Consider the following 18,981-nt stretch of genomic DNA (forward strand, 5'->3'; position numbering starts at 1 on the left):
TCTTCATATAACAATATCTTTCAATTTTTTTTTATTTTGAAGAAAATTACAGATACAATCAAATGCAATTTTTCATAATCACTATGGGGGAAAAGGGCTTAAGCACACACACATTTTCTACAACTTAAACAGCTAATACCAAACACAGTCAAAAGGAGAAAAACTACCACCTCCTCAGTGGGAACAGTGCTCCTAACAGTTTTGTTTTAGGGCTTAAATCTCCTTAACTGGAAAGAGTGATAAAGGTACATGTAATGCAAATTGCAAACATTACAGTCAAATCCTGCACTGGAGTAAAAACAAGTGGATACTTTTTTAACCAGCCCTCTTCTACCCTCCGCGCAAAAAGAATGTCCACACACTTCACAGAAACACAGCCTACTCCAAATAGCTGACCAAGTGAAGGTTACTGTGAAATACTTCGAATTCCATAAGCACTCAGGACTGCACAGACTAAGGGAAGAGAATGTTCCAAGCACAGACTAATGATCAGAGGGTACAAACGAAATAAACCTGCATGGTGACTATCTAAGGCAGTCTGAAGATTGAATATGTTTGTTCTGAAGTCATCAACTTGGAGAAGGAAATGGCCACCCGCTCCATTATTCTTGCCTGGAGAATTCCATGGACAGAGGAGCCTAGCTGGCTACAGTCCCCAGGGTCGCAAAGAGTCAGACACGACTGAGCAACTAACACTACTACAGCAACTAAGCTTCAGCTTCTGAAATACACTAAAAATACTTAACATGTTTTATATCTCAAGTATAAATGACAGAGATTTGTCATTAAAGATAACTACTTTCCTTTGCCTAGTTTAGGATACATAAATCTCTATCACATTTCACACTTTTTATATTTTGGACTTCTTACCAACTACTTCAGTTCTTCTCATGTGTTTGTTCCCTGTGCTAATGAGAACACGTTATACTAACTCGGAATTTTTATTATCATTTTGGGGATGTGACCACCCTTTTAATTCTGTTCATATTTTAACTCAGCAACTTTAATCCAGCAATCAAAGCTTCATTAGCTTGTAAACAAACTGTTTCTCAGGTAAACTGAATTGCCCCACATCAGGATCTTAAGCAAATAAATAAGTACAAAAAAGGCAGAGATTATAAATTAGGGTAGACAAATCTGTATCTAGCCCCACGCCAGTAAAGAGCATTCTATCAATATAGTGAAATGCTAATCTCCTAATTAACAACCTAATTAGGTAATTATGGCTTTGCAGAGGGATGCCGAAATGAAATATGACAACATGGTCACCTCTTTATATGGCACCTGTGGGCCTTTTCAGCTGTCATTGCAGAGAGTGCAATATCAATCTGAACAGATGACAAAGTGCTGTCATTTTTCATTCTGATAATATACAGAATGCTTTGGACAGAAGCAGTTTACAAAAAGAAACATCTTGCCTAGTATTTTCCCAATTTAAATATGCTAAAATACTTTGTTAAATTTTCTGCATGCTTTTGTACATTATATTTAGGAGAATTACCATGCATATTAAAAAAAAACAACTAGACATCATGCTTAACTGTACATGCTGAAATTATCGCAATTTCAATTATGAAGTATATAATCAGAAAAGAATAAAAGGCACAATTCTTCATGACATTTTAATATTCATACATCTTGAATACTATTATCAGAAAAATTAAAATTCAAACAAACTTTGATCTTTAATTTTTTCTTACAAAATTTTTAAAAGTGAAATAGAAATTCATACTTATAATTTTCCATACCAAAAATGCACTTTCCAAGATACAAATATTCAACTCACAAAAAAAGTTCTATATGCCCACAACCAGCCTTATGGAGACAGGCATGTACCCTCTAGGAAAGACAGCTGCCACATGGCTGCTCGCTGTCCCACTGGCCACTGAAGAGGTGAGGGGAGCACTGGGTCACGGGTACTACCAACACAAATGTGATTCTTCTTTCAGGATAGTTTAGGGGAGAAGAGGAGGCTAGCCTGGGAACTTGAATATCGTTTATGTCAAAATATAGAAACCCAGGGACTTCCCTGGCAGCCCAGTGGTTAAGATTCTGTGCTTCCACTGCAGAGGGCAAGGATTCCATCCTAGTCAGGGAACTAAGATCTTGCATGAAGCAGTGTGGTACAGCCAAAAAAAAAAAAAAAAAGATGAAACCATATTTTAATCATTAAACAACTGATGTTCAAACTAACTTCTTGAAAATACAATCCATTTATAACTTCACATCACCTGCATTAGGGAAAACTTTCAAAATGATGTGCAAAAGTACTTGTATTTCTCAATTACAAGTTAAACTAAAAGGATTTTTTGTTGAAAAACAATTTATGCTTATGAGAGAATATTCTGGAAAACTGAAAAAGCATAAAGACCTATAATCTCACCACCTGTTTCTTCTCTTTATATATTTGATATTGAGATCATACTTTACATAGTTTTATATCCTTTCTTCACTTCATATTATATGAGCATATTAATATGTCACTAAAATTCTTCTAAAACATCTAAAATGCTTGTACAGTATTTTCAATCATGCTTTTTCCAAAATTTCTCTTATCTCTTTTTTGAATACTACAGTTGTTTCTAATTTTTGCTATTATAAATACTTCCACAGTGAACATCTTTGAACATGAATACTTTTCTACATTTCTGATTATTTCTTTAACAAAGATTCTTAGTAATGGGATTACAAACTCAAAAGGCATATATGACTTTAAACGCTTGTGATAACACTGCCAAAGCATTTGCCAGAAAAGTTTTACCAATTTTTATTCCCACTGGTAATATGAGTGATCATCTCACTACCAACCTCTGCCAGCAATGAGTATTATTAGAGTTCTGCTAAATCTTTAAACTTCAAATCTTAAGAGTATACTTGTAACCAAACACTCCCACAATATAATCAACAATTTTCTACAGGCAGCAGGTTTAAACTGACTTGATGATCCTCCCAAAACAAGGGCCATTTCCAATATTCAAATCTAGAGCAGCATGGAAGAGTGACAAAAGCACTGTGGTATTTACAGTTAAAAAAAAAAACACACCACCAAAGGTTCAAAGCACAGCTTTGCCATTATCAGTAGCTCTCTACCTTGAATCACTTTACTTCTCTAAGCTTCAGTTTCAGCATTTGTAAAATGGGGGCAGGGAATACATAATATACTCCTAGCTCTAACAACTTCAAAAGGCAGTCATGGGCACACTAAAAGGTAATATAAACAACTGGAGGTGTTTATTGTGATTTAACAGATCAATTCATTTAATAGCCTAAAAATAGCATACTGAGACCCTTTTCTCAACAGTGCTTGGTTCACAGGCGCGCTAATTCACAAAGCACAACTAGAAATTAACAAGACTAATTTCATGATCCAGACAAGAAAATAAGTCTCATTCCTTTACAACCACTCCATAAAATCATTTCTTGTTACATTGTACTAACCTGAATGGCTTGTGCCCCTGAATGCTAGTACCTGCTGCTGCTGCCGCTAAGTTGCTTCAGTCTTGTCTGACTCTGTGCGACCCCGTAGACGGTAGCCCACCAGGCTCCGCCATCCTTGGGATTCTCCAGGCAAGAACACTGGAGTGGGTTGCCATTTCCTTCTCCAATGCATAAAAGTGAAAAGTGAAAGTGAAGTTGCTCAGTTGTGTCCGACTCTTCGCAACCCCATGGACTGCAGCTCACCAGGCTCCTCTGTCCATGGGATTTTCCAGGCAAGAGTACTGGAGTGGGTTGGCATTGCCTTCTCCTATGCTGGTACCTACATCCCTCCAAAAGTATCATGGTAGAGGTACTTACTCCTCATATGCAACCTCCCACGTACCATATGAGAATGGCAGTACTGTCTGGGTCACAGAGCTAATAACCGAAAGAGCCAATATTCATATGCAGGTGAGTGTGACTCCAAAGCCCCAGCTCACTCTGCTTCAAGTTTCAAGGCTGCATCTCAGTTCCTCTTTGTTAGCCTCCAGTATGTCAGCAACTAAAGCACAGATTAAAAAGTTATTTGTTTTAAAAAGAAAACCATTCCTTCAAACCATTTTCTACCAATTTCTCTGCTGAAACAGTACTTATTTATAATACAGTACCTTAAAATGAGTCCACAGGGAACTAAAAATGTGATTTTTTTTTTAAAGTTTTACACATTTGGTCCATTTTGACAGCATCAATAATAAAAGCATATTCATAAAAGTATACTCAAGTATAGGATATGACTATAACACTGCATATATTTAGAGGTAAGTGTGACATAATATTCAATTTCTTTTAGAAGCGATTACCATAATTTAATTCCACTAGTTATTCTAATACCTTTTTGCTATTTCCAGAATTTAAGTTTTGTTGTTGAAGTGGCTGCTCCCATTTTTCTCACTTTCAATTACTTAAAACTGTTTTATTCTTTGGGTCCAAATTTTGTGCTTCCTATATTAAATCTATTTCCTCAATATACCTTGGCTGCTGCCAACTAGAGTTAATAAATTTTGAATGACTGCTCAGAATTTTTTTTCATTTTTATATTCTATGTTATTTCCTTATATGATAGACTATCAATGAAAACAAGTATCTGGAAGACAAATATTTCTTCAATTTTCACTTTGTGGAAGCTGGGTATTAAAATAAAAATAAATTAAACTTTTGAGCTGGGAGCTCCCTGACCATATTTCTCTCACTAGGCTGGGTGTCTCTCTGCCTCCTTCCAATTTTGTGTATATAGAGTCAACAAAGCACTCTATGCATGTGGGGAGCGCCTGGCCTGTCAAGGTCCTTTCCCAGAAGTAATGAACAAAGAACAGAGGGAAAAGCTCAACAGTGGCTCCCTACCTGCCATCAAGAGAGAAGCAGCATTTTAGATTTGAACTGTTCTCCACTGGGGTCTGCCAGTAATCAGTTGTGCAGCTTTAAGCATGTCAATTAGAATCAGAAAGCTTAGCATCCTGAAAAGACCTCACCAAGACTTCAATTGAGCTCCCTCATTATTATCCAGATGAGAAAAAAGATACAAGGATTTTTGACTTGACCAAAATCAAAAGGCTGTAACTGGCGTACCAGCGTTCAGAATTCAAGTCCCTCTCAGTCAAGTGCACTTCCTACTAAACTGTAAATCACTGGGCACCAATTTCTTCATCTCCAGAGGTTATGATACCCACCCTGCCTTGTTCACTTCATGTACTATGGAGAGGACCAAAAGGGACGGGAGACCTGATAGCATTTAAAGTGCTAAGGGCACAAAAGCACTACAAGATCATCATCTCATCCAAACCCCATCCCTGATTTAGCCTGATTATACAATAAAAGCACTCACCCTGCCACTTTCCCAGATATCAGTATGACTGCAATACAACACCCCCTCACTCCAGCAATTTACCAGTAGATTTCTGATCAATGATCACAATTGTGTTGGACCTCCTGCTTTGAACAGTGGGTACCAAAATGTCAGTGAGCAGGCAGGTCAGGATTCACAGTCAGGCAGCCTAAGACTGTACACAGCCCACAAATGTGTTTTGATCTACATGGTATTTTTTTAATGGAAATTTTTTAAAACTAAATACATTAAAATTCAGACTTCCAGCAGCCCTCTTGAAAACAACTGGAAGATCTAGGGACACTGGGCTCACTTCCTCACACAGTGACAAGCGACTGGAGCTGAGTAGTGACTGCTGCTTTTAGACTGGTCACGTGCCCTCCAGTTCACAAGGTCTGTCCTACTCTTTCTGTTACGTCATGGGCATCTGATTTGGAGACTCCTGAGGCAGAGTTCAAAAGAGAACTAGGACTTCCCTGGTGGACCAGTAGTTGAGAATCTGCCTGCCAATGCAGGAAACACGGGTTTGATCCCTGGTCAGGGAGATTCCACATACCGCAGAGCTACTAGGCCCGTATGCCACAACTACTGAGTCCAAGTACTCTGGAGCCCATGTTCTGGAGAAGCCACCACAATGAGAAGTCTGAGCATCACAAGTAGAGAGTAGACCCCCTCATGAAACTGAAGAAAGTCTGTGCAGCAACAAACACTCAGCTCAGCCAAAAATAAATAACAAATAAAAATTTGGAAAAAAAAAAAAAAGAGAACTAAATTAACAAATCCACAAAATCATGAAGATTGAAGAAAATAAGATACACAAAAACATCTAACAATGACTATAAGCACTCAGTTATTTTAAATTTAACACAAGCTGAAATGTGCTATCTTTGAGGTCAAAACTTCTGAAAAACTTCAAACTCACAGAAAATACAAGGTCAAGTTAAAACTCAACATTCAAAAAACTAAGATCATGGCATCTAGTCCCATCACTTCATGGCAAATAGATGGGGAAAAAATGGGAACAGTGACAGACTTCTATTTTCTTGGGCTCTAAAATCACTGTGAATAGTGACTGCAACCATAAAATTAAAAGGCACGTGCTCCTTAGAAGGAAAGTTATGACAAACCTAGATAGCGTATTAAAAAGTAGAGACGTCATTTTGCTGACAAGGGTTCATATAGTCAAAGCTATGATTTTTCCAGTAGTCAAGTGCGGATGTGAGAAGGGACCATAAAGAAGGCTGAGTGCCAAAGAACTGATGTTTTTGAACTGTGGTGCTGGAGAAGACTCTTGTGAGTCCCTTGAACTGCAAGAAGATCAAATCAGTCAATCCTAAAAGAAATCATCTCTGAATATTTATTGGAAGGACTGATGCAGAAGTTCCAATACTTTGGCCACCTGATGCAAAGAGCTGACTCATTGGAAAAGACCCTGAAGCTGGGAAAGATTGAGCGCAGGAGGAGAAGGGGGTGACAGAGGATGACATGGTTGGATGGCATCATTAACTCAATGGACATGAGTTTGAGCAAACTCCAGAAGATAGTAAAGGACAGAAAAGCCTGATGTGCTGCCATTCATGGGGTTGCAAAGAGTCGGACACAACTGAGTGACTGCAACAATCTGAGTAACAGATTTACAGCTAATTCTCTCAGATGAAGCACATACAATCCACTGAACTGCGACAGTTTCTAAAGTCTTCAGTTATGAGTCAACAAGCAAAATAGACACCCCACTTAAATATATATACCAAACATGACAGATAAGGTAATGAGCTCCTTGAGTTGTAGCAATCATGTTCGTTCCCCATTATTCCTACTGCCCAGTGCAGTGACAAGCACACTGAAGCTAGGGCTCAAGGGCTGACTCTTCTTTGAAGCCATCCACGTCATAAAGAAGAAAGAATATTACATAGTTCTAAAAAGGAGAGTTACCAAAGTCTAGCAGATAATCCCCTCTACTCTCACCTCCATCAACTCCATAAACTAAAGGAATTCATTTAACCTCTCTGTGCTCTAGTTTCCTCATCTGTAACATCAAAATACTTATAATACATCCTGTAGAGGAATAAATGAGTTAATGCATTTAACATAATGCTGGTACACAGTAAGTGCTCCCAGGCTACCATCACCAGTGCTTCCTCCTCTGTGCTCCACAGTACCTTGTGGGGACTGCTATCTTAGTATCTACAATGCTTTACTACAATTCACCTGCGCGCGCGCACGACACACACACACACACACACACACACACACACACACACACACACCTCCCCCATGGGAAAGGAAACACCCTCAGGGTGGGGACCTGGTTATATTCCTTTTTGCGTCTCTGGGTCTAACATTTTCCCTGGCACTGCTGAATAAATCATAGATATTCAAGGTATTTATTAACAAGAAAGGTTATGAGCAGAAACTGGAACTGACCTCTCTTGCTTGACATACAAGCCCTGACTCTGACCCTGTACTGGCCCTCCAACTTTACTGCCCAGTATTCCCCAGTGGCTCAGACAGTCAAGAATCCACCTGCTAATGCAGGAGACCCATGTTCGATCCCTGGGTTGGGAAGATGCCCTGGAGAAGGGAATGGCAACCCACTCCAGTATTCTTGCCTGGAGAATTCCATGGACAGAGAAGCCTGGTGGACTACAGTCCATGGGGTCACAGAGAGTCATACACAACTGAGGGACTAACACACACACACATCCCCAAAGAAGCAACGGCTTGCTTTATTCAGGCTGGTCTACTCACTACTCTAAAACCATGCCTCAAGCACTGCACCTTTACATCTTAACAGCTACCATCTTAGGGAACCTTGCCACATCCAGGCACTTTATCCATATCAGCTCACATTACTCTGTGAAGTCTGATCAGTCTCTATCCCAAACTATACTTGAAAGAAATAACGCTAAGAATTAAGAAACTTGCCAAAGGTCACGTAGCTATTAAGAGGAGGGACCAAGACTTGAAGTCAGAGTCCATGGCTATTCTCTACAGAATGTCTGGTCCACTGATATTCAAAGCTGAGCTGACCCACATACTACCATCTTGCCTTGGAAGATTACGGTCTTCTCTACATTTAAAGAACTATCCGCACCATTCATTTTGACACATATTTTCTTCTCTGAATAGTTGCTTCAATATGTATTTGCATACAGAGAGCTATGGTGTGAGAAAAGAAAAAACACATAAAAGGCACAGATATAGGCATAAGACACACATGGGTTTGGATCCTGGTTCCGTCTCATACCAGGTGTGTAATTTATCCTGAGCCTTCCTAATCAGTGAATTGAAGTTAAAATAATTAAAAAAGAGAAACCTAACATAATTTCTCCAATATAATAAATAATAAAGCTCAGTTTACCCCACACTGTGAAGCCTTATCAGGTCATCGCACATGCCTCAAAAGTGGATGACCTCTTCCCCTCCTGTACCACCACTGAATCACCAAAAGAACTCCAACCCAGTGTACATACCACTCTGTCAGAATTATCTCCTTATCTTTTTCACTAAATTGAGCAGGCAAGAACAGAGTCTTGTTAATCCCTATACTGTCTAGCATGGTACCTGGCATATGTTGTTGTTTTTCAGTCGCCCAGTTGTGTCTGACTCTTTGCGACCCTATGAACTGCAGCACGCCAGGCCTCTCAGTCCCTCACGATCACCCATAGTTTGCCCAAGTTCATGTCCACTGCATCAGTGATGCCATCCAAGCCATCTCATCCTCCTCTGACATCCTCTTCTCCTTCTGCCCTCAATCTTTCCCAGCATTAGGGACTTATGCAATGAGTCAGCTGTTCACATCAGATGACCTCGAATATATCCATACTCAATAATGTTTGCTAAGGAAATCAACTGGGTTGGCCCAAAAGTTCGTCCAGGTTTTTCTGGAAGATGGTACGAAAACCCAAACAAACTTTGTGGCCAAGCCCATAGAATAATGAGCATTTAAAGGATTCTGGAAAAGAAACTGTTTCTAGCTGAGGTTGTCCTAAACTGGTTAAGGCAAGGCCAATTTCAGGTGGGCCCTGGGTAACACCAATAGATGGAAATAGAAAAGGAGAAATCTAGGCAGAAAGAAAGTGCTAACAACAAAGGAAAGGACAAAGTCCATTCCCGGTCCTACTTATCTAGAGTAAAGAATCAGGGTAAGAGGCCTTTTGAAGCTTAGCTGGAAAGTTAGCCAGGAGCCAGATCAGAAACCAGACCAGGAATCTGAGTACCCTCCAGCATCACGGTAGATCAAAGTTAAGTATGAGCATAAATCTGAATGGGAAAGGAGCCACCAGCAAGTCTCACAGGCCCCAACAAGCCTACAAGTGTGTAAATTGAACAAGATGAAAACAAGTATCGACCCTTCATCAACAACCCTTCCAGCATTTACTGAGCATCTTGTGTGAATTCACAGAATATGAAGAATAGAACATGGTACCTTCTTTCCCTGCTGCTTTAACTTAGGAATCCACCCCTTCTGCTTGTCAAAACAGAGTAAGAATGTTGACTTTACTTTAACTGATGTGTGTAAACACCTGTCTCCATTTGACTGTTCACACCTGGGGAACTTTTGGACTTTGCTGCTTTTGGTTTACAACAACATGATGCTTTTGCACAGTGCCAAGGATTGTGATAGGCTTCAAAAATCATTTCATTCAGAATGAAAATTGTGCCAATCTCTGAGTCAACTTTTGGGTCTCCGGTTAAAGTAATGCTTCTGTTTAAACTACAGTGATATTTTCTTTTCCAGCCTTCAACAGATCTAGAAGACTCTATGCCACTCCCATAAACAAAAGGCTGAATCAAAGTTCCAGCAGCACTCTGCCTATAAAAAAAACAGTTCTGCAAGGCTGTTTTACTCCTTCGGGGCAATGGAGATAAGGGGCGTTAGACAGGGAATGCACAAGCAATGCTTTTAAAAACCTGATTTTCATGTTATGAAGATTAAGACACCAAGTAGAACCAGAAACTGTCAGTCAACAGTACCCTCCCCAAACCCCAATACTACCGAGTTCACTAGCTTCTCCTCCCCCAAATCACACGCCCAAGCTGTCAGATTCATAACAGCCTTCAGTTCTGGAAAGGGCCAGGAAACGGATGCTCACTGGATACTGGGGCAAGGGCCAGACAGGCTGTCCGCCGGGTGGCGGCGAGCGCGGAGGAGTGAGGAGGGAAGCCAGGCTCCTTCGGTGGGCTGGCGGGGGTGTGAGCGATGGAGCTAGCGGCTGGGGCAACCTTTACCTGAAGCTGCTGCCACACTACGGGCCGGGATGGCCCTGGGACACGTTCCTGGGGGGAGGGCCCGGCTCCCCGCGCCCCCCGGTCCCTGCCCCAGCTCCGCACTCTCGGAATCCTCAAGGACTGGCGCTTCTCCCGGCCGGCTCAGCAGCCGCTTTCCGGGCTCGCCCTCATACCCCCGCCGCTCACTGCCGCTGGCCGGCCGAGCAGCAGCCCTGTTGCCCCGAGCCGCGCCACGACCCGGAACCGCACCCCGCGCACCGGAAGTCCCCGACCGGGAAGCAGCCGTTGGCTGGGGACGTAGTGCGCAAGCCCCAGAGCCGAGAGCGGGCTGGGAAGCCCTCCCGGGAGGCGGGGCCGGACGGGACGCTGTGCGCACGCGCACCACTTCCCCGCCCCCAGGCAAGGCCTGGGTCAGAGATTAGCTGGCAAACTGGCAAAACGTGGAGACTTCTAGGGTTGCGTTGTTTAGAGATCCATGTCAGCCTTCTCCGTCGAATCTCCTCCTCTTTCCCCACGTCCACGGAGAAAAGCCCTCAGTTCTTCCAGAAATGAGCGATGAGGAGCTTAGTCTCTTGAATCAGGAAGAGCTGGTTCAAATGCCCGCTCTAACCTGCTGTGTATCCTAGGACAAAACACTCCCTTCTCTGACCCATCCATCGAGTAGTTCCAAATTTAGAGTACTGCTGTGAGAATCGAGTGGGATGATGCTCTAAAAACACTCAGCACAGTACCCGACACTTAATAAACTTAGTAAATGTTAGTCATTATTCTTATTTTCTGTAAAATGAAGGTAATTATCATCCCAGGAATTCAGGGAGTTCCATGAGATGTGTGGACCCGCCCCAAACAGGAACTCACTATTCCCCGTCTTTCTGTCTTCAGGGAATCAGTGGGGCGCTACTACTAAGGGGAAAGCAGTGCAATGATATGATACGTCTCCTATCTGAGAGATGGTCTGGAAAGTCTCCCTTAAAATGCACCTTAGCAAAAGAAAGAAAAAAACAAGTCTGAATTTCACCTCATCGGGGACCTTAGCAGGCATGCATGCATGCTCAGTAATGTCAGACTGTGATTCCAAGGACTGCAGCCCGATAGGCTCCTCTGTCCATAGGATTTTCCAGGCAAGGGTACTGTGCTGCTGCTGCTGCTAAGTCACTTCAGTCGTGTCCAACTCTGTGTGACCCCATAGAAGGCAGCCCACCAGACTCCCCCATCCCTGGGATTCTCCAGGCAAGAACACTGGAGTGGGTTGCCATTTCCTTCTCCAATGCATGAAAGTGAAAAGTGAAAGGGAAGTAGCTCAGTCTCTGTCCATGGGATTTTCCAGGCAAGGGTACTGTATTGGGTTGCTAATTCCTCCTCCAGGGGATCTTCCCAATCCAGAGATCCAACATGCTTCTCCTGCACTGGCAGGCAGATTCTTTACTACTCCCACCTGTTGCTGCTGCTCTGTCACTTCAGTCGTGTCCGACTCTTTGTGACCCCATAGACGGCAGCCCACCAGGCTCCCCAGTCCCTGGGATTCTTCAGGTAAGAATACTGGAGTGGGTTGCCATTTCCTTGTCCAATGCATGAAAGTGAAAAGTGAAAGTGAAGTCGTGTGCGACTCTTAGTGAACCCATGGACTGCAGCCTACTAGGCTCCTCAGTCCATGGGATTTTCCAGGCGAGAGTACTGGAGTGGGTTGCCAGTGCCTTCTCCCAAAAAGTGAGCAGTTGGGTTAATTCCAGGAAGACCTTTGGCCAGACAGGTGTGATGGGTTCAAGGAGTTTAAGATCTTAGCTTTTAAGAATGCTTAAAACGAAAGGCACAGAACTATAGAGGACAGTATGGAGGTTTCTGAAAAAACTAAAAATAGACCTGCCATATGATCCTGCAATCCCACTCCTGAGCATATATCTGGAGAAAAACATGATCTGAAAGGATACATGCACCCCTGCATTCATTGCAGCACTATTTACAGTAGCCAAGACATGGAAGCAACTTAAATGTCCATCAACAGAGGAATGGATAAAGAAGATGTGGTACAAATATACAATGGAATATTACTCAGTCATTAAAAAGAATGAAATGCCATTTGCAGTAACATGGATGGACCTAGAGATTGTCATACTGAGTGACGTAAGTCGGACAGAGAAGGAGAAATATCAGATGACATCCCTTATATGTGGAATCTAAAAAAAAATGATGCAAATGAACTTACAAAACAGACTCATAGACTTAGGAAGGAATCTATAGACTGGAGGGAAGGATGGGGCAGGAAGGAATAGATAGTTTGGGATGGACAAGTACACACTGCTAACAAGGCCCTACTGTATAGCACATGGAACTCTGCTCAATGTCATGTGGAAGCCTGGATGGGAGGGAATTTTGGGGGAGAATGGATACATGTGTATGTATGGCTGAATCCCTTTACTGTTTACCTGAAACTATCACAATATTGTTAATTGGCTATAACCCAATAGAAAGTTAAAAGTTTAAATTTTTTTAAAAAGTCACAGAATGGATGCTCAAGAGGTACATAAGAGAATTCTGGAAAGGCTCGTGTCACTGGCCTGAAGGTCTCAGAACAGGAGTAATAGCAATCACTGATGGTTCCAGGCAGAAAGATGGAGGCTATCCTAAGAGATGGATGTCCTGAATAACTTCAGATGAAGAGCTATCTGAGAATGGGTTCCTGGCTCAAGTGCAATGCAGGAAAAAGTTGCTGAAGATCAGACAGTCAAGGAACCAAGATGCCATGAGACTTCAAAAGACTTCAGGATGAGGGATGGACATAGGGTGAAAAGGAAACCAGGGTGTTTCCCAAGCCATTCTACAACTGAGGAAGGTAGTTAGATGAGGAGGAGGGCCAACTACATGGATTCGCCTTCAAGGAGTGGGAATTGTATCAGAGAGTGGAAGTGGCTTTAAAATGCAGCGCTTACATTGACCTATCTCTTGATCTAAAACCAATACAATATTGTAATTAGCCTCTAATTAAAATAAATAAATTTAATTTAAAAAATTAAAAAATAAAATGTACAAAAAAAAAAAAGTGCATAGGAGTAGGACCGTGACAACTGACACACAAATTTTATATTTAAAACATACTGATGGTGCTGGGCCAGGGGTTGGTTGGGACTTCAGTAGACCTGAGGGCACAGGGACCAATATCTCAGCATACCTGTAACAATCAGGTTTTCCAAACTTCAGCTCCAGCTTGGAAAGGAGGCCTTGGGAAGGGACGAAGGTTCCTTTTCTTCTGGTCCTCAGGACTAGAATAGGGGCAGTGAACAGAGGTTTGAAGTCACTTACTAGCTGTGTGACCTTCAATAAGTGATTTGCTTTCTGTGTATCTATTTGCTCATCTACGTTTATTGTGAGCATCCATTGAGCTAATGCAAAGAGCATGCTTAGAACAGTGCCTGGTACACAGGGAGTGTTCTGTAAACAGCTGTTCCTATTGCCCGAGGCACTGAGATGGGCAGCAAGAATCAGGAACTTTTATACATTTGCTTTCCTCAAACACAATTGCTGGAGCAATTCCTGCTCAACCTCAATCGCTTTGTCTCTCTCCACTCAGTGAACTCCTACTCTCTCTTTCTCTCCCAACCTTTTTTGTAAGTGGCTTAAAACAACAACCATTTTTATAAATCTGATTTTTTTAAATGAAGGATGATTGTTTTATAGAATTTTGAACAACCATTTATTATTTCTCAAGATACTGTGGCTTGGTGGGTGGTTCTTCTGCCAGTCTCCCTGGCTCCCTCATGTATTTTCAGTCAGATGGCAGTTAGAATTGTTGGAAGATCACAGATGGCAAGAAGTGCTGGTCAGGGACCTTAGTTTTCTCCTTGTGGCTGCTCTAGTGGCTATTTTCAGTTCAGTTCAGTTTAGTTGCTCAGTTCTGTCCGACTCTTTGCAATCCCATGGACTGCAGCACGCCAGGCCTCCCTGTCCATTACCAACTCCCGGAGTCAACCCAAACTCATGTCCATTGAGTTGGTGATGCCATCCAGCCATCTCATCCTCTGTCGTCCCCTTCTCCTCCTGCCCTCAATCTTTCCCAGCATCAGGGTCTTTTCAAATGAGTCAGCTCTTCGCATCAGGTAGCCAAAGTATTCGAGTATCAACTTCAGCATCATTCCTTCCAATGAATATTCTGGACTGATCTCCTTTAGGATGGGCTGGTTGGATCTCCTTGCAGTCCAAGGGACTCTCAAGAATCTTCTCCAACACCACAGTTCAAAAGCATCAATTCTTCAGCACTCAGGTTTCTTTAAAATCCAACTCTCATATCCATACATGACTACTGGAAAAACCATCGCCTTGACTAGACGGACCTTTGTTGGCAAAGTATGTCTGTGCTTTTTAATATGCTTTCATTGCTTCAGTCACCATCTGCAGTGATTTGGAGCACCAGAAAAATAAAGTCAGCCACTGTTGCCACTGTTTCCCCATCTATTTGCCATGAAGTGATGGGGCCAGATACTATGATCTTCGTTTTCTGAATGTTGAGCTTTAAGCCAACTTTTTCACTCTCCTCTTTCACTTTCATCAAGAGGTTTTTTAGTTCCTCTTCACTTTCTGCTGTAAGTGTGGTGTCACCTGCATATCTGAGGTTATTGATATTTGTCCCGGCAATCTTGATTCCAGCTTGTGCTTCCTCCAGCCCAGTGTTTCTCATGATGTACTCTGCATATAAGTTAAATAAGCAGGGTGACAATATACAGCCTTGACATACTCCTTTTCCTATTTGGAACCAGTCTGTTGTTCCATGTCCAGTTCTAACTGTTGCTTCCTGACCTGCATTCAGATTTCTCAAGAGGCAGGTCAAGTGGTCTGGTATTCCCATCTCTTTCAGAACTTTCCAGTTTGTTGTGATCCACACAGTCAAAGGCTTTGGCATAGTCAATAAGGCAGAAGTAGATGTTTTTCTGGAACTCTCTTGCTTTTTTCACGATCCAGCGGATGTTGGCAATTTGATCTCTGGTTCCTCTGCCTTTTCTAAAACCAGCTTGAACATCTGGAATTTCACGGTTCACGTATTGCTGAAGCCTGGCTTGGAGAATTTTGAGCATTACTTTACTAGCATGTGAGATGAGTGCAATTGTGCAGTAGTTTGAACATTCTTTGGCATTGCCTTTCTTTGGGATTGGAATGAAAACTGATCTTTTCCAGTCCTGTGGCCACTGCTGAATTTTCCAAATTTGCTGGCATATTGAGTGCAGCACTTTCACAGCATCATCTTTCAGGATTTGAAGTAGTTCAACTGGAATTCCATCACCTCCACTAGCTTTGTTCTTAGTGATGCTTCCTAAGGCACGCTTGACTTCACATTCCAGGATGTCTGACTCTAGGTGAATGATCACACCATTGTGATCATCTGGGTTGTGAAGATCTTTTTTGTACTTGCCACCTATTATTAAGATCTTCTGCTTCTGTTAGGTCCATACCATTTCTGTCCTTTATTGAGCCCATCTTTGCATGAAATGTTCCCTTGGTATCTCTAATTTTCTTGAAGAGATCTCTAGTCTTTCCCATTCTATTGTTTTCCTCTATTTCTTTGCACTGATCACTGAGGAAGGCTTTCTTATCTCTCCTCGCTATTCTTTGGAACTCTGCATTCAGATGGGTATATCTTTCCTTTTCTCCTTTGCTTTTCGCTTCTCTTTTTTCACAGCTATTTTGTAAGGCCTCCTCAGACAGCCATTTTGCTGTTTTGAATTTCTTTTTCTTGAGCATGGTCTTAATCTCTGTCTCCTGTACAATGCCACAAACCTCCATCCATACATAGTTCATCAGGCACTCTGTCTATCAGATCTAGTCCCTTAAATCTATTTCTCACTTCTACTGTATAATCATAAGGGATTTGATTTATGTCATACCTGAATGGTCTCATGGTTTTCCCTACTTTCTTCAATTTAAGTCTGAATTTGGCAATAAGGAGCTTATGATTTGAGCCACAGTCAGCTCCCAGTGTTGTTTTTGCTGAGTGTATAGAGCTTCTCCATCTTTGGCTGCAAAGAATGTAATCGATCTGATTTCGGTGTTGACCACCTGGTGATGTCCATGTGTAGAGTCTTCTCTTGTGTTGTTGGAAGAGGGTGTTTGCTATGACCAGTGTGTTCTCTTGACAAAACTCTCTTAGCTTTTGCCCTGCTTCAATCTGTACTCCAAGGCCAAATTCCCCTGTTACTCCAGGTGTTTCTTGACTTCCTACTTTTGCATTCCAGTCCCCTATAATGAAAAGGACATCTTTTTGGGGTGTTAGTTCTAAAAGGTCTTGTAGGTCTTCATAGAACCATTCAACTTCAGCTTCTTCAGCATTACTGGTCCAGGCATAAACTTGGATTACTGTGATATTGAATGGTTTGCCTTAGAAACAAACAGAGATCATTCTCTTGTTTTTGAGATTGCATCCAAGTACTGCATTTTGAACTCTTTTTGACTCTGATGGCTACTCCATTTCTTCTAAGGGATTCCTGCCCACAGTAGTAGATGTAATGGTCATCTGAGTTAAATTCACCCATTCCAGTCCATTTTAGTTCGCTGATTCCTAGAATGTCAATGTTCACTCTTGCCATCTCCTGTTTGACCACTTCCAATTTGCCTTGATTCATGGACCTGACATTCCAGGTTCCTATGCAGTATTGCTCTTTACAGCATTGGACCTTGCTTTTATCACCAGTCACATCCACAACTGGGTATTGTTTTTGCTTTGGCTCCGTCCATTCATTCTTTCTGGAGTTACTTCTCCACTGATCTCCAGTAGCATATTGGGCACCTACTGACCTGGGGAGTTCATCTTTCAGTGTCCTATCTTTTTGCCTTTTCATACTGTTCATGGGCTGTTTTGGGTTTCTATATGACAGAGTGGTGGGATTCTTAAAGGATAAATCCCAATGTGCTTTTGTGAAAATGTTTTTATTAAATGTATGTGTGCTATTTTAACAATTCTAACCATTAAGCGTGTGTGTGTGTGTGTGTGTGTGTGTGTGTGTGTGTGTGTGTTTGGCCATACCAGTAGACTTACAGGATCTTAGTTTCCCAACCAGGGATCAAACCCAGGCCCTGACAGTGAAAACATTGAATCCTTGCTACTGGACAGCAAGAAAATTCCCAAGTATATTCTATTCATTCTTTTTTTTAAATGGTATCTTTTAAAAACATTTATTTATTTATTTGCCTATGCTGGGTCTTTGTTGCTGCGTGCAGGCTTTCTCTAGTCATGGCGAGTAAGGACTACTCTCTAATCGCAGTGTGTGGGCTTTTCATTGCAGGGGCTTCTCTTGTGAAACATGGCCTCTAGTGTGCTCAGGCTTCAGTAGTTGTGATGTATGGGCTTAGTTGCCCTGAGACCTGTGGAATCTTCCTGGACTAGGGATCGAACCTGTGTCCCCTGCATTGACAGGTGGATTCTTAACCACTCACCACTAGGGAAGTCTCTCTATTCATTCTTGAAAACCAAGAATGAAAATCAAATTCACATACTGCTTCTCCTACTCTAGAAATTTTCTAAGAATACTTCTTGCTCACAGGTCACATGAAAAGCTTCATTTTCTGTGTTCAAGATTTATCACATTTTCTGTTATTCTTTCCATACACAACTGTCTCCCTGACAGGCCATAAGCAAAGGAACATGTTGCTCTCTCTCTCTAATATGTTTAAAGCTTAAAACACCATAAACACTTAGTAAAATGCATGTTAAATGAAAAGGTACTCAAAACACACACAGGAAGCAACTGGAAATCTTTTGTTGTTAAGAAGAATTTGTGTGTGGAAAATACGACTTTGCCAAATCTATGACAACAAGCTGAGATTGAACATGATAAGCTGAAAGGAACCCTCTTTCAAGCCCTGCCAGTGCCGTGGGCAAAGGCAGGCACCTTCTAGTTTCTTTGCAAATGTGTGTTCTTCATATTGTGTATGTGTGACTATGCTTCCCTTCTATTTTCCCAATTTTAGTTTCCTCTCCTTTTGAAATATATTTTTTCCTCCCATAGGGAAAACAGGCATTTTTACTGTTATGTTACAAAGTACTTTCAGGACAACAGTAAATTAGGTGTCAAAAATCCATTCAAACTATTTGAAAGAAGCCTCCAAGAAATTGACGATTTCAGAACAATATAGTGTTTTTTCAAATTAAAATAACATTTCAGTGTGAAGAATTTTTTTAAAGCAAATATATTGCTCATAATAAGGTGAATTGGGTGGGTGGAAGAGAAGCACAAAATTAACCAACCAGAAAATCTTAAACATTACACTCGGCAGATACTATTTAAGCATAGATCTGTTCTGGGTGCTTGCAGAGAGTCCCTGAGCTTTGTTCTATTGTCTTTTTGTGCTGAATATTATTTCTGGTGTCCTTTTTTAGATACTTGGAGTGAAAATGAAACATCTGGCTGGTACTATTTAGTATCTCCCTGGGTACATTTATAGATAAATGTAGTCCCTCCCCAAATCCA

The 18,981-nt window shown here is 41.6% G+C and overlaps 1 protein-coding gene across 14 annotated transcripts in view; it reads right to left on the reverse strand.

The window, feature by feature from the left end:
- The window catches only part of MAPKAP1 (MAPK associated protein 1), a 233,740-nt gene extending 222,928 nt beyond the window's left edge, over positions 1-10,812 (reverse strand). For 9 of the 14 annotated variants that reach the window (XM_055541156.1, XM_055541144.1, XM_055541151.1 and 6 more), the window contains exon 1: positions 10,532-10,783. The gene's annotated coding sequence lies outside the window, so the exon portion shown is untranslated. The other 5 variants (XM_055541147.1, XM_055541145.1, XM_055541149.1 and 2 more) reach the window with 4 other exon arrangements.
- Positions 10,813-18,981: the final 8,169 nt, after the last annotated feature.

The sequence above is a fragment of the Bubalus kerabau genome, chromosome 11, assembly GCF_029407905.1.
Source record: "Bubalus kerabau isolate K-KA32 ecotype Philippines breed swamp buffalo chromosome 11, PCC_UOA_SB_1v2, whole genome shotgun sequence".
Classification (NCBI taxonomy): domain Eukaryota; kingdom Metazoa; phylum Chordata; class Mammalia; order Artiodactyla; family Bovidae; genus Bubalus; species Bubalus kerabau.